General features: G+C 41.3%; 1 protein-coding gene across 2 annotated transcripts in view; it reads right to left on the minus strand.

The window, feature by feature from the left end:
* The window catches only part of shisal1b (shisa like 1b), a 48786-nt gene extending 35866 nt beyond the window's left edge, over positions 1-12920 (minus strand). Inside the window, exons 1-2 of one of the 2 annotated variants that reach the window (XM_055029071.1) lie at positions 12830-12904; positions 12621-12751 (exon numbers count right to left, since the gene is read on the minus strand). The gene's annotated coding sequence lies outside the window, so the exon portion shown is untranslated. Of the gene's footprint in view, positions 1-12620 lie in introns of both variants that reach the window. The other variant, XM_055029063.1, reaches the window with a different exon arrangement.
* Positions 12921-14073: the final 1153 nt, after the last annotated feature.

Here is a 14073-nt window from a genome sequence, read left to right on the forward strand (position 1 = left end):
TCACCCTCATGGATGAACAAAAGAGTCGCTTTAGAAGACTGAAGCTCAGCTTCAGATGTCAAAATGGATAAGATTGAGAAGTTTAATATCAGACATGGGCCATTCCGTCAAAATAACTCACCAATATGGAAAGCATTTTTATATGACAAATCAGTGACAGCAATGCCTGCAGCACAGAAGTCAAATTTGCACAGTTTGAGTGTCAAGAGAGAGCAAATGTCTTGAAGAAATTTGAATCCAAACATGCTTCCAAATAAACAAAATGATGCGTTAATGGAAGACAGTCAAAGTTCAGAACTGAGTCTTAAGGCTGTTGAGAAGAATTTTTTCAGATCGATTTGCAGAAAAAAGATCAATCAAATCAAAACAGACTCATATCAAAGACTGAATGAGGAAACTGACTGAAAAGTTGCTTCAGTTGTTTGTACTTATGCAGCCAAGTTGGTACGGGTTTATTTATTTTCTTCTTTACAGATGTATTAGTTGAATAAATAGATTTCTTTTTTGAAACATTATTTTAAAGCTGGAAAACGACTTGGAGTTTCTTTTCTTCCACCGTCACACAAACCTGGGATCTCAAACTGTGTGTGTGTCTGTGTGTGTGTGTGTGTGTGTGTAAAACTTTTTGTATCGCCGGCTAGTTTCCACAGTTCTGCAGCATCCAAAGCCACAGAAAACCTTCCAGTGTTTCCTCTGAAGCATCTTCCAGCACTTACACTTCCATCACGGTTCTGAGCATTTCGCAGGCACCCAAAGCCTCATCTGGGTCTCTGGCAGCTCACTGTCTGTGAGTCATGCAGCAAAACAACTAGACCTATTTTAGCCCCGAAGTTAAGGAGACGTGTCCTGCAGACGTTCGGTGTCCTGCAGACGTTCGGTGTCTGCGATGCAGAGAGGACACGGCGGCACGTCCCCGGACAAAAGAAAAAAAAGCTGGCAATGTTTCTCTGACTTCGCTTCAACCATACGCGGCGCTCATCTGGTTTCTCTTGGAAATGTTCCCCGTCATCATCGGCTGACCCCGGGATTTAAAATAGCTCCTACCCAAAGACAAATAGTCTGTGGGGAATTTCAAAAATGGCAGAAAAAAAAGAGAGCCCAAAGCGAGACATGGCAACGCAAAAGAAAACCGCTACAATAGTCAGGCCTTTGTTGTACTGTTACTGGCTGCATAAATATTCATGTTTTAACATCTTCCACCAAAGCAAAGAGGAAACATTTGACTAAAAGCTGGCATTTAGAAAAAAAAATATATCTGTGCATGACCCAGAAGTAGGAAGGTTTTTCTTTTTTCTTTTTTAAATTAAGCCCAAACACACTAATCTGGGGTTTGTTTTTCATTCAGAGCAAGAGTTTCTCATTGCCCTTTGTAGAATTCAGTGACAAGAGATCCTCTCTTTTGTGATTCAGAAGTTTAATTACTTAGTCAGTGGGATCCTGGGGGACAAAATAAAAGCAGTGGAGGCAACTTAAAAGAAACACACACGCCCACCCACACGCAGCCCCCCCCCCACACACACACACACACACACACACACATATGTATATATATATTTGTCTTTAGCTAGAGATTGGGAGAAAAATGTTTTTGTCACATTAAATCTGCGTATTATCCGAGATAAAAGCGAGACGGAGGAAAGTCTTTTTGAAAACAAAGATAAGGAACAGAGATATTCCTGAACAGAAGCAGGAACAAGCGGACTGGAGCTTTTAGTGCACTTAATGATAGAGTGCGATCGATATATAAATGATTTAAAAATTGCCTGAGAACACGGCTGTATAATCCATTAGGAACAGAATGTCACTGAAGAGCTGCTTTACAAGTGCTTTGAGGATCCGATCCAACACTGCAGCCAATCGCTTAAAAAAAAAAAAAAAAACGGAACTTTTAATCCACAGTGACTTTTACGACCATATTGGATAGAAAACGTTATCACGTTAACAGAAGGCTTACATGCTCCTTGGGCCTGAAAATAGACACAGTAGATTCAGCGTAGGTCACCTCAAGGGGTCAGAGGTCACACACAAGTCCGTACCACGCAGCCAAGAATACCTTGGAGAGGATAAAGCTCCCCACTCCTCCTCATCATCCAAATGCTGATGGTGTTTTGGCAGTCGGCTTAAACAGCCAATAAATTTTTTTTTTTAAATCAAAATATCCTGGAAGCTGAGGAACTGTTTGTGTTCTGATCCAGCGATTATTACCCGAGGTGTTGGTTGACTGGCCATCGCAGTGGGATCGCACCTCATTAACGAGGCTGTTCTGGTTTTGACCCACCTCACTTTGGTGCGCCATCAGTAATAACTTCCTGTTATGTCCTCAAATGGCCCCCAAATGCCTGGAAGTTCAAACTCTTAGCTCAGACGTTTCTGCAGCAAGGCTGCCCTAAACTGAACAGACTGTGGAATCTATTTTTTTTTTTATTATCATAATGAACAATGGAGTCACCTATTGCTATTCACCAATAATACGCCAATGTGATTTTGGTGCCTGTTTAAATTCTGAGTAATTATAGTAGAAATGGATTAGAACGAGCGGTTATATTACATGTTGAATGTGAAATTACAGTCATTTGAGCCCATAATGACTCATGGATTATAGTGAGGCTTTATTTACCATAGCATCCCTGTTTGCGTGGTGTGTGTGTGTGTGTGTGTGTGTGAGACACAACAGAAAAATATTAAAAGCTTTGCAGCAGTTGTGGCAGACATTTGATTTTGCGTTTACATGTGCCAGTCGTAGACCTCAACACACAGAAGTATATAGGGAGAAGACACACGACTACAACAACTTCCACTCAGCTATTATGAAGGTATTAGCAGATTATCAAACATTAGCAGATCTGAGTGGTTGTGAAAACAAATCCTGAGAATAGAAAATAGATTTTGGCTCAGATCTTGTGCCAGAAACACCTCTGCGACACATAACCCCACAGACTGATTGATTATAACCTGGGCATAAGTTTGTAGCTATTAGCACGGGGAATGCTTCACCAGTAGAGAGCAAAACGGGTTCAATAAATCGTGGGGAAAGGTCTGTAAAGCAGCTGAAGAAAAGTAGGAATTGGCTTTGAGAGGGACAGGAAGACTTTAAAGCAATCCTTAATTAGGAGCAGCCCAATTAGGGCTTTTCAGTCGATGTTCTTTGAAATGCCTTGCTGCTGAAATCTGCTATACAAATAAAATTTTATTGATTGATTGATTTAAATATTAACCATTCACTGGAACAAATTGATCTGCTGCATAAAGATGCAGTACTAAAACACCACTTATCAGGGTTGGCACTTGGGAACCAGATTCTGAAGAAAACGGCTCTCAAAGTTTCAAACACTGAGGGACAACCTGTCCGTGTCAGCAAAAGCTGTTCATTTTGCACTAACCCCACTCTCCAGTGCTCACTGTCAATAGGTGTGCAGACACAAGCTCTCATACGCCAGCTTTTGTCTGACTTATCTAGCTGAAAAGTAATACTTTTACTACATCTCTAGCACCTGCAAAGGATGTTTTCCGCAATGAGCAGTTTTCTAAGGTGCAAAATTCCTTTTGTTAGCCTTCAACCCATTCTTGGAGTGGAATATGTCATTTCTATCTTAAATATTAAGATAATTTTATTATTAAGTTTTTTTTTCCCAATGTCACATATTTGTAAACAGACAAAACTTGCAGCAAAAGTTGTTGCTGTATCTCAGCTCCTTCTGTGCCCCACATGGACCGCTGTCTGGGTCACATGCCACAGATCAGCAGAAAACACCAGCAGACGACAGTGAAAAACACCGACTGGTTATAGAACCATAAAATGTTGTTCACCGCCTGCGATATGCAACCCAGCATTGTAGGTTATGAGTTCAAAAAGGTGTTTGAGCAAAATATTGCATTCTGGGTGACAAAAATATTCCCAGACTATAATAAAAACATAAAAAGTCATAAAAAAAAATGTTTTAAATAAAATATCCGGACATAAAATCCGAGACTTCAACACCGATCATTTCAAAATGCCTTCAACCCATACTTGGAGTGTAATATGTCATTTCTATCTTAAATATTAAATGTGTAATTTTTGAAGGTTATACAGTCTTTTGGTCTTTTCACAAGTCAGATTAGTACACATTTTATTCCTAACTACATACTTCAGGATACATAAGTATGCAGGATACATTCTGTGTCGACAGAATGAAGTTATGTAATCAGCTGCAACTATCAGTGTTTAACCCTTTGTTCAGATCGAGCTCGTCACAGTAGAGGTTTTGTTTTAGCAGTGGGAATTTCCTCCCACTACTTTGGAAAAGATTGTTGATTTAAGGAGAGATTTTAAGGAGAGACAAATGCAATTTCCCACCAAAAATCAAATACATACATTTTTCTTTGTAAAATAAAAACAGCAGCTTTCATACAGAGATGAAATAAAAAGCTCCCTGTTTGAAGATGCAGAGAAAACCTTGCTTCCAACAAATTGGCTCATGCATCGCCGTTTTTATGCACAGTTTTGCTTTGTGTGGGTCTAAAGTACAAGCCAACTTGAAATCAAATTTCCATGAGCGGTGACACAAAATGTCTTTCTTGTGACAGTCTGAAACTGCATGGAGGGTCTCTAATCTCGCATCTGACATTTAGGTGGCTTTATATCCACTGCTTGCTTTTGGAAGTGAATGTACAACGTCTTGGCACTTTTCTAAAGCTAGATTTTACAATCTGAACAGTAAAACATTGGTACACATTTTAATAATTACCAACAATAAATGTTTTACAGCTGTGTGATAAAAACTCACGCAGTGCCATGCTGAAGCATTCACACTCCTGTGTTTATTCTCAGCATAAATATCGTTGTTTGTTTTGTTAGAAAACCAGAGCATCATCATGTCTGCTATGAACAAAGAACACAGCAGCAGAGGCACACAGATGGAAAACTAGCAATGTTTTCCAATGATGGTACACTAGCAAATTGCATGGTCACTCCCACAGTGAAGCACGGTGGTGGAAGCATGACACTGTGGGGATTAAAACATGTTCAGCTGCTCAAACGACCCAGTCAGCCTCCAGACCCAAATCAATTTGGGTCTGCAAACATATATCAGTCAATGTTTGTAGATGCTCTCCGTTTTGTTCTGACTGAGTTTGAGTTTTCAGAAACTGGTAGACATTCCTTAAAGAACATGTAGATGTATGAAGAATTAACTCCAGGGTGCAGATGCAAATGCACAACCCCTTTCAAATTTAAAATTTTAGCAGCTAGGTGTCATTTGTTTAATCCTCTTTATTAGGCATATCGCAGAAAAGCTCAATGAAACCTGACTGCCGTTTGGGGTTGCAACATTAAAGAATTTAAGGGGGAAAAAATACTTTTACAATCTACAAATAATAAAATCAAGTTGCACTGACATGAAGCTGTCATGTTTTTTTGTTTTTTTTAAAAGTATACTTTGGTGTACTTGTTTATGTTTCTAAAACAATCCAAAGTGGCAAATTAGGGTGCAGATTTTCTTCTGCAGAACTCCATATTGTCATAAATACCCGCCTGTCCGCCCGTGGCAGATCATTCAAGTATGATTTAACCGTTTCGACTGAATTAATGCTCAGAGGAGCCGGGGTCATTTTTCTCCCGCTCTGCGCTTCACCCAAGACACAGAAGTACTGAAACACAGAACAAACACTGCATTAATATTCAAAAAGGCCACTGGGCAAACCTTCGTCAGAGTTGCTGCAGCTCGCCTGTCACTTGATTATTCATTTCTGGAGCTGCACAAACAAAGGAAATGCCTCTCTGATCCCCCAAATGCCTACGCCCCCTAGATAAGAAAAAAAAAATCTACAGCTCTAAGCAACCTGCAGACACACAGAAGAGGATTGTGATGTAATGAAATTCACCTTGAGAATGAGACCCTATTGAGATATAGGGATTTAAAACTTCTGAGCTGTTTCATTGGAGCTGTGACATTGTACGCGTGTATAGAGATGTTGGATGATGCCGGATGCACAACGATGTCGCTTGACGAGGACAGCTGATATTAGCTCTGATGTTATAAAAGTATCACCACGGCTTTCTGCTGAGAATCCTCAGGATTGACGAGCAGAGAAGGCGTTACGCTCTGAAAGCTCTGCTAGATTATTGTCAGATCACTGGAGTCTGGTCTGGCGGGAAAGTTGCCATCATAGGCGATGCTATGATGGCCCGTGTTGTCCTCCATACAGTATCTCATTAATGCACACAGGAAACTATAGGGATCCCTTTTTCCAACTTTGCTTTGTCTAACAAAGACGCACACATCTATTTGGATGTAATTCAGCTTAAAGAATCCATTGAAACTGCAAGTTCGGCTGAGGGCAGGGGAGCCCGGTGTGAACCCTCTGGAGAGCGACGTCTGGAAGACGGAGCAGATAAACCAAATAGAAGAAGAGTTTTCAGAAAAACAAGACACCTCTGTGCTCTCTGAGCGGCAGCTGTTTATTTCGGGGGTCTGGAGAATGTAATTATTTGACGGCTGCTGGTGTTTATTAATCGGTTATACACTCTCAGTTGGAAATGGTTCAATGGGATTTATTTTTTATTTTTTTTGGCGTGTTTTTCTTGGAGGGACGGGTGACGGATGGATTACAGGGCTCCTGATAAACACAGCTGTTTCTATTAAAATGTGTAAGTGAGATTTGCTTTATGGCGTTTTAATTATTACGTTTTTTAACCATTCAGGTCTGCTTTTGGCTTTTTTTTAAAGTTTCAAACTGAATCACAGTGTAAACTTGCTATTGAACAAATTAATTGATAGTTACTGATTCGGAACATGAGTGATGAATTAAACTAACGGAAAATATAACAATGAACAAATGGAAATGCAGCCGATCTTCTGCTGATGAATACTTAAACTATTCATTGGATTTATCGCTAATCCAGGGCTCTCAGAGTCCAGTCCTGCAGGGCCAGTGTCGAGGAACTTCTGGAGAGTCTCTCATTCATCAGAGCTGAATCAATAAATTGGATAATTAGTTTTCCTCTGTACAACCTGAATGCATGCTGAGGAGGTGATTCAGCTATTTGATTCAGCTGTGCCAGATCAGAAATATTTCAAAAAGTTTGCAGGACACTCATAATTTTCCAGATTTATTGAAAAACCCTGAGTGAAAAAGATATCACTGTAATCTGATTTTATTTGATCTTATCCCAGATAGAGAGAAAAGAAAAGCACCAATTTTCCTTTCTTTCTTTAATGCAGTTCCAGCTCAGCAGAGTAACATACAACTTCCTCCTGATTCTGACTGGAAAAGCTTTGCATTGATTTCTGGATATTAGACATTCAGCCAGCAGGCAGCCATAAACATCCAGCTCCTTATCTCCAGCTCCGCTTAAGAAGTTTCTGCCTCTCCAGACAGCCTGGGCTGCTTAGGTTGAGTAAAGGAAGGTTTCCCAGTGAATGATAAGGAAACAGGGATCTCTCCGAGATTACGCAGAGAGAAAAAACTCCTCTTAGGAAAGCCTGTAAAGAACAAATCTCACAGGAGTATGACAAGCAGACAAATGACAGGATTAATAAAAAGAAAAACAAGCATCTTCAGTCACACCAGCTACAGCTGATCAGACTGGACTGCTTGTAGCTCTTGACTCAAAAGTTTCCACATCTCATTTCTTCTTCTGTGGTATTAAGTACTCTACATCTCACTACCAGATGTTGCTGCCGGATCCAATATGGTGGGCCCATATTGGATCCACATGGAGAATGATGTGATATAAAAGAATTACTTAGAAAATATTCTCACACAAGACCTCGGAAAATTCTCTACTGGCTTTTAAACACAAATATGTAACTGCATCAATATTCAAAATGACTCCAAGTATAATGTTCATAATCCATTGCAGGTCAGCATGTGCATGTGAAAGTAATCCTAGAAATTGATTTAAGCAATCTGTCTCCATCTCTGTTTGTATTAGCAGAAACACTCAGTCAGCTGTTTGCCCCGTGAAGGGTAGAATATCTGCCTCTTTCGCACCAGGATTACAGCTGACAGTGCATGTGATCTGAGAAGAAAATTAAAGCTTAAAAATGTCCCATAACGGAGGGCGGCTCGATGATCCAGAATGAAACATTCGCTCCCTAAGTCACGCTGACAACACTCTTTGATGAGGAGGGTGAGACACAGAAAAAAATAGGATCAAATTTACCTATTTTCAGCATCAGCATCAGCGGGGTGTTCAAAAATGAGTCTGGAGGAGGCCGATGGATGTGAAACAGGTTTTATGTAGTCCCTAACATAAATGTGAAGAAATATTTTAAATGCTCTTTTTGTGTAATCGTATAAAACTAATTGAATCAAAACTTTACTAAAGCAGCTGATTGATAGTTGGCCACATTTCAATCGATACACCTTGATGTATTGATTGCTATGACTAACATAGCAATCATAACCTCAAAAAACAACAAATAAATTGAAGCAGAAAATGATGCTAATTTGCTCCAGTTCTAGTAGCAACCATACCACATGTACCTTAATAACCTAAGGTACATGTGGTTCACCTGCCCTGCAAAAACAGGAAACAATTTGGTTTGCAATGGCACAGCTGCAAGTGAAGAGTCACGCAGCTTAACGACGGGTTGAACAAACTGAAAACTGATGACAAATAAATAGAACGGTTCTGACATGCGGAGATGCATGTCTTGCAGCAGAACTGACAATTCACTTCGGCATCTGTAACGCCGACTACGTTGTTCACCCAAACCTGTTCGGTTTTCAATTTTCTGTGCAATTTCAGAACCAATTTCAAGTGTATCTTGGTGTTTCGAAATTCAGAGAAATAAAAATTTGAATGTAGCACCTAATCCTTGACACACTGGCTAATCGTGTAATGCTGTGTACAAGCGATAAAGAAAGTGCCAAGTAGGTTCATGGCTTAGGAAGGCTAAGTACAAAGGTAGTGTCTATTAGTTAATAAGCTTCAGAGCACTGGGGTTATATTTGACTTCCTGTAGGCAGTTATACAGCTGGCATAATGCTCACGTCTGCTCACCGTGAGATAAAGTGACAGACTCCTGGCTCGTCTTCACTCATACACACCCTCCTCTGTCTGCTCTCTGATCTGATGTATGACGGGATTCGTGTGCTGGGATCATCGCGGTACACAGAGTACCTCTCAGGAAATTAAAAGGTTTAGATTTCTTTGCAGAGCCATGATAAGGACCTCCAAGCTGACCGTGACCACCGCATTAGATCTCGTTTTTAAACTCCGTCCTCCTGATCCTTCTGGCACGATTTGAGCATCAAAAGGTTTCCCTCAGTCAGAAGATTGTTCGGATCTGATGCCCTCCAGCTGCTCTACTGTTTCAACAGGGGTTTGATCATCTGTTCTGAATTTGAAATTCTCCACACTTTAAAATTTCACCTTGGGGGCATCCTGGCAAACAACCTGTCACGACGGTTCTGTCAGCTCTGCCTCGTCCGGTCGGTGTAGATAAACGACGCAAGTCCCTTTCTGGAACCACGAGGCATTCGCTAGAGGTGAATCAGGACATTTCCATTGTGCATGAGAATAAATATGGGTGCACACTATTGCTTTTTCAGTTCACTGACTCCTCCTAGTCAGGAAAAGTCAGTGAGCCACGAAGGACTTGCTATAGACATCTCCGTGAGGCAGCACATCATGGTCTGCGTATTTAAGGCGAGGTGACGGAAAGTGGCCGTCAACTATTGACTGATGGTTGAACTTCACATTCCTGACCTCACATGTCTTCAGTCCCTCAGACGGAGCAGATTGTGACTGTGTGAATACAGACTAAGCACAAAGCGAGCGCGAACAATCCTGCAGCGGAACAGCGCTGTTTTAAAAGCGAGCTTTTCACTTCAGGGGTCTCTGCTTAAACACATCCCACTGAACAAACATCAGCTCTTCCCTGTCACTAAAATGAATAGACTGGAGGCTTATGCAATATCTCTCCTTTCGTGTCCAAACACTCGCGACCCAGAATAACTGCCTTACCACCCAACAACGAATGTTTAAAGGAGTTCACAGCTCATTGCCACACTCGAGTCGTTATCAAAAGGCCTTCTTCGCTGCCGGCGCCTGGGCTGACTTTTGCATCTGCTCTTATCTTATCCATGCTGAAAAATGGCTGTGTGAAGGGTTTGTGATAAAAACTGAGCATGGAGGGCCTTTGTTGGTTTCAAGGAGATTTACTCAGTCACAGAAGTAAACAAGGCCTGAACAATGTGAGTTTTTTTTTTTAAGGCATGTGAAGTGAAAAACTTGAACTTCTTTCTGGTTACTGCGATAGCCACAGTGAAGGCCACAGAGGGGGCTGGACGTTTTGGTCCTTTATGTTTTTACTGAACATGCATTAATTTGTTCCTACCAGGGAGACATTTTGTTCCCACGCTGACAGCCAATTTCTTTAATTTCCTCATAGCGTACGGTATTGAAATGTAGTAAGTAACATCTATCTAGTGAAGGTTATTATGGTTAAATCAGCAGGCAATCTGTCATGTTTCATGACAATAAATGGACATCAGAACAGTCTGATGCAAAGTTTTTATAAATTAACAATTACAATCAATGAGTATTAGGGATCTGCGACAGACTGGCGACCTGTCCAGGGTGTACCAGCGCCCCTGCTGACCCCACTAGGGACAAGGGTCTTTGAAAATGGATGGATGGACTATTAGGGACACCTTACTAAAACCACACTGACACAAAATGTCAGACACATTACATCCTAAAGGTTCTCTGTTGAGTTGAGATCTGATGATTGGAGGTCAGAGGAGAACAGATAACATTTTGTCAAATTCAAGATGTGTTTGGTGATTTGAGATGGGTAAAGTGTGGTGAGAAATTGATGGATATTGTCAGGAGTGTTAATCGAGTGGGTTGTGTCATTTAATGGATGATCAATCGATACTAAAAGACCCTGATCTGTAGTTTCCACTGAGTGGTGTGGCACAGGGTGGAGCAGTTCGGTACAGTTAAATCCCAGCTGAATTAGTATGACGTCTTTCTGTTCACCGATTGATGCACTGTGACACCAGTAGCTCCACCCTACCAGTACCATACCATTGTCCTATGGAGCCACAGCTGAAGGGGTTCCAGGATTTTTGCGGTATGGGTCGGTTGCATGGCTGCTCTCACAATGGAAACTAAAATAACTTACCAAAGCACATTGTTCCTTGTTGTGCTGCTTAGTGAAAATGAGGCAGAAGTGTGCCAAGAAAATATCCTTTACACCGTGGCACCATGACAACCAGCCTGAATTGCTAATACCAGGAAGGATGAATTCATTTTCAACATCTTAATACTGCAGGTGAAGACAAGACTCATTAGATCATGCAATATTTTTGTGTTGAGATTGTGTTGACCTCCCATTGGCTGTTTTTAGCCAATGAGGTTACACCCGGTGTGGGCATCTGCATCTACTTCAAGGTTCGTAATGTTGTGTGTTAGCAGATTGTATTCTGGAAACACTGGTTGCAGTAACTTGCTGTATCAACCACTTTTACCTTTTGTTTTTAATCACATACACAAAATACTCATTTTCCTCTGACTTCTGACATCAACAAGTCATTTTTGTCCACATTCATAGGACTTAGTAGTTACTTCCTCTTTCTTTAAACCATTTTCTATCAATCTTACATGGTTCGAAATGAAATAAACATTCTAGATCTATTTGGTTTCCAACAATCGGGCTACATTTGACATCAGTAAATGTCCTTCCTTCCTGTTTCTGATGTTCAGGTTTAACCTCAGCAGTCATCTCCAACATGTCCAGATGCATTGAAACGCTAACATATGATTTGATTTGTTTTTGCTCGTTGTGTTAAGAAGCAATAGAGGAGGTGGATCTTCAAAAGGGAAGGGAAATTATGTACAGCTTGCTTGATATGATTGTAGAGCAATTCATTTCATATTCTCTCCTTAAAAGTAAGAGCAACAAACACTCCCTGTACAGCCACTTGCATACTTAAGCAGCGCTCACCTCTGTGCAAAACCATAAAAGCTTCACAGCTGCTGCCCCGGGGCCAGTTTTTGCACAGGCAAGGGCAGGATTTTTTTTTATTATTATTTCACAGAAGAAAAAAAAAGCTTTTGTGTTGAATGAACAAAGGGAATTTCCTTCCTCAGCTGCTTCTCTCCCTCCCACCCTGGATCCTATCATATGCCACAGTGCATCTTCCCACTCGCCTGTTTCTAAGCTACCGGCAGCCGTTGTCTGCCAATCCAGCTTAATTGCCTCCTGTGTAAAGTGACAGCTGATGAGCGAGCAATGAGAGGGAGCTGTCCTCGCCTCTTCTTGCTGATCAGAGCCTCTGCTGCCTTTCCAGGGGATGGACCTGAGAAATTAGTCTTTTCCCCTTATGGGAATAAACAGTGATGCTGGCCTGAAGGGAAACTTCAACAACCAACATGAAAACTGGAGGAATATCACCAAAATACAAACAAAACAAAAAAAAAAAAAATAAAACAAAACCCAAAAACAAAACAAAAAAACATGTTCTCGTTCACAAACCTACAATGTGAGGATGAATAAGTGAAAGCAGGAGGAAACAGCGCAAGCTTGGAAGAGAGAGAAGTTTTTCAGAAGCAGAGGGAAGAAAAAAAGAGAGATGGAAATCACAGTCATCAACATTTGATGCTTTTGGCTTTCTTTACGTACCTTGCTCGATCCTGGAGGAAAAAAAAAGATCCTCAGCCACTCGCAGAATTGGACACCCTGTTGCTTCTTGTCTCCTCTTCTTTCGCTGTGTCTTCCTCACAAATAGATCCTCCTCATCCTCGGGCGTGGGGCTGAAATTAACAGCTCATAAGAGAACGCCAGAAAACACACCAGAGTGGAGAAGAGGAGAAGAAACACACTCTTCTCACCCCTTACTCCTCCTTGGCAGTGTTTTCCCATCCGTCAGAGCGCAGCAACTGAAAGTGTGTGTGTGTGCGAGAGAGAGAGAGAGAAAGAGAGAGAGAGGGAGGAGAAAATTATACTCAATGGGTGAGTGAGAGGGTGTGAGAGAGTGGAGGGTGATCCTCTGTACAGTACGCGCTGCGCCTGCCTGTCTCCGGCGCGCGCATTCCTTCCCGACAGAAGCCACGGTGTCGGCTGCTTTTGCAGCAACCAGACTTGGCTTCCTCCTGAGGGAGAAAGACTTCCTGTTCGCTCTCTCCTCGACTTTCCTCACGGGGTGAAGGCGGTCTTAGTGTGGTGGTCTTCTCGTTCTTTTAATAATAATCTCTCTTGTGTCATCATCACATCCCAGCCAGCCTTGATGTAATTTCCTCCTTTCTGAGCGCAGCCCATGCAGTGGCTATGCTTCTTATGAGGTTTCTGCTGTGATTTTTTATTTTTATTAAATAAATGCCCATTCTGTGACACAACAGTTTACATGCTCACTAGTCAGTTTTATGTTTTTTTTAATTTACATTTGAGTTCAATATAGAGATCTCACAAATTTATTGGGAATTCTTGACTTTTAATTGCCAGAGAGAGTACACACTGAGGGTGCTCTCTCTGGCCACTTTATTAGGTACACCAATCATTTGGTAGTCTAGTGAAGGCGATTTGCTGAAATTAAAACCAAACATTAGCAATGAGGGATGGAGGAGGATTTATGTAACTTTTCTGATGAGACTCAGTTTTAGCTGCAACATTCAGTTGCAGCTAAATTAAAAAAAAGTTTTTTGTTTTTTTATTGGCCTGTTTCCATTAAGCAAATTTATTTTTGGTTAACTGAAAATTCATACAATTATGCAGTGAATAGAAAAGCCACTATTGTTACTGTGCTTTCACAATAGCAGCTCTCTGCTGAGGAGGCCTCTGAATCTGAACATTGTAGTTTCAATACGCAACCGAGTCCTGGTTCCCCTGACAGCCAGACAACAGGTGGTACGGATCAGAAATGCCACTTCATCCCTAATGCACCTCAACACTGGTGCCTCACAGCACGCCCGCCAAACCCCCTCCTGCTCGCCCATAATTGTACCGACAAACATAAATCAAACACCTTCATTAAATTTACAGATGACATCATTTTTAAAGTGCTGCTGCATGACAGGGTGCCGCCATGGAGCAGGGACAACAATTGGAAAAAAACAAGAAATTCTTTGAGGAACAGCTT

The sequence above is a fragment of the Poeciliopsis prolifica genome, unplaced genomic scaffold (genome assembly GCF_027474105.1).
Source record: "Poeciliopsis prolifica strain line A6 unplaced genomic scaffold, Auburn_PproV2 SCAFFOLD001, whole genome shotgun sequence".
In the NCBI taxonomy this organism is placed as follows: domain Eukaryota; kingdom Metazoa; phylum Chordata; class Actinopteri; order Cyprinodontiformes; family Poeciliidae; genus Poeciliopsis; species Poeciliopsis prolifica.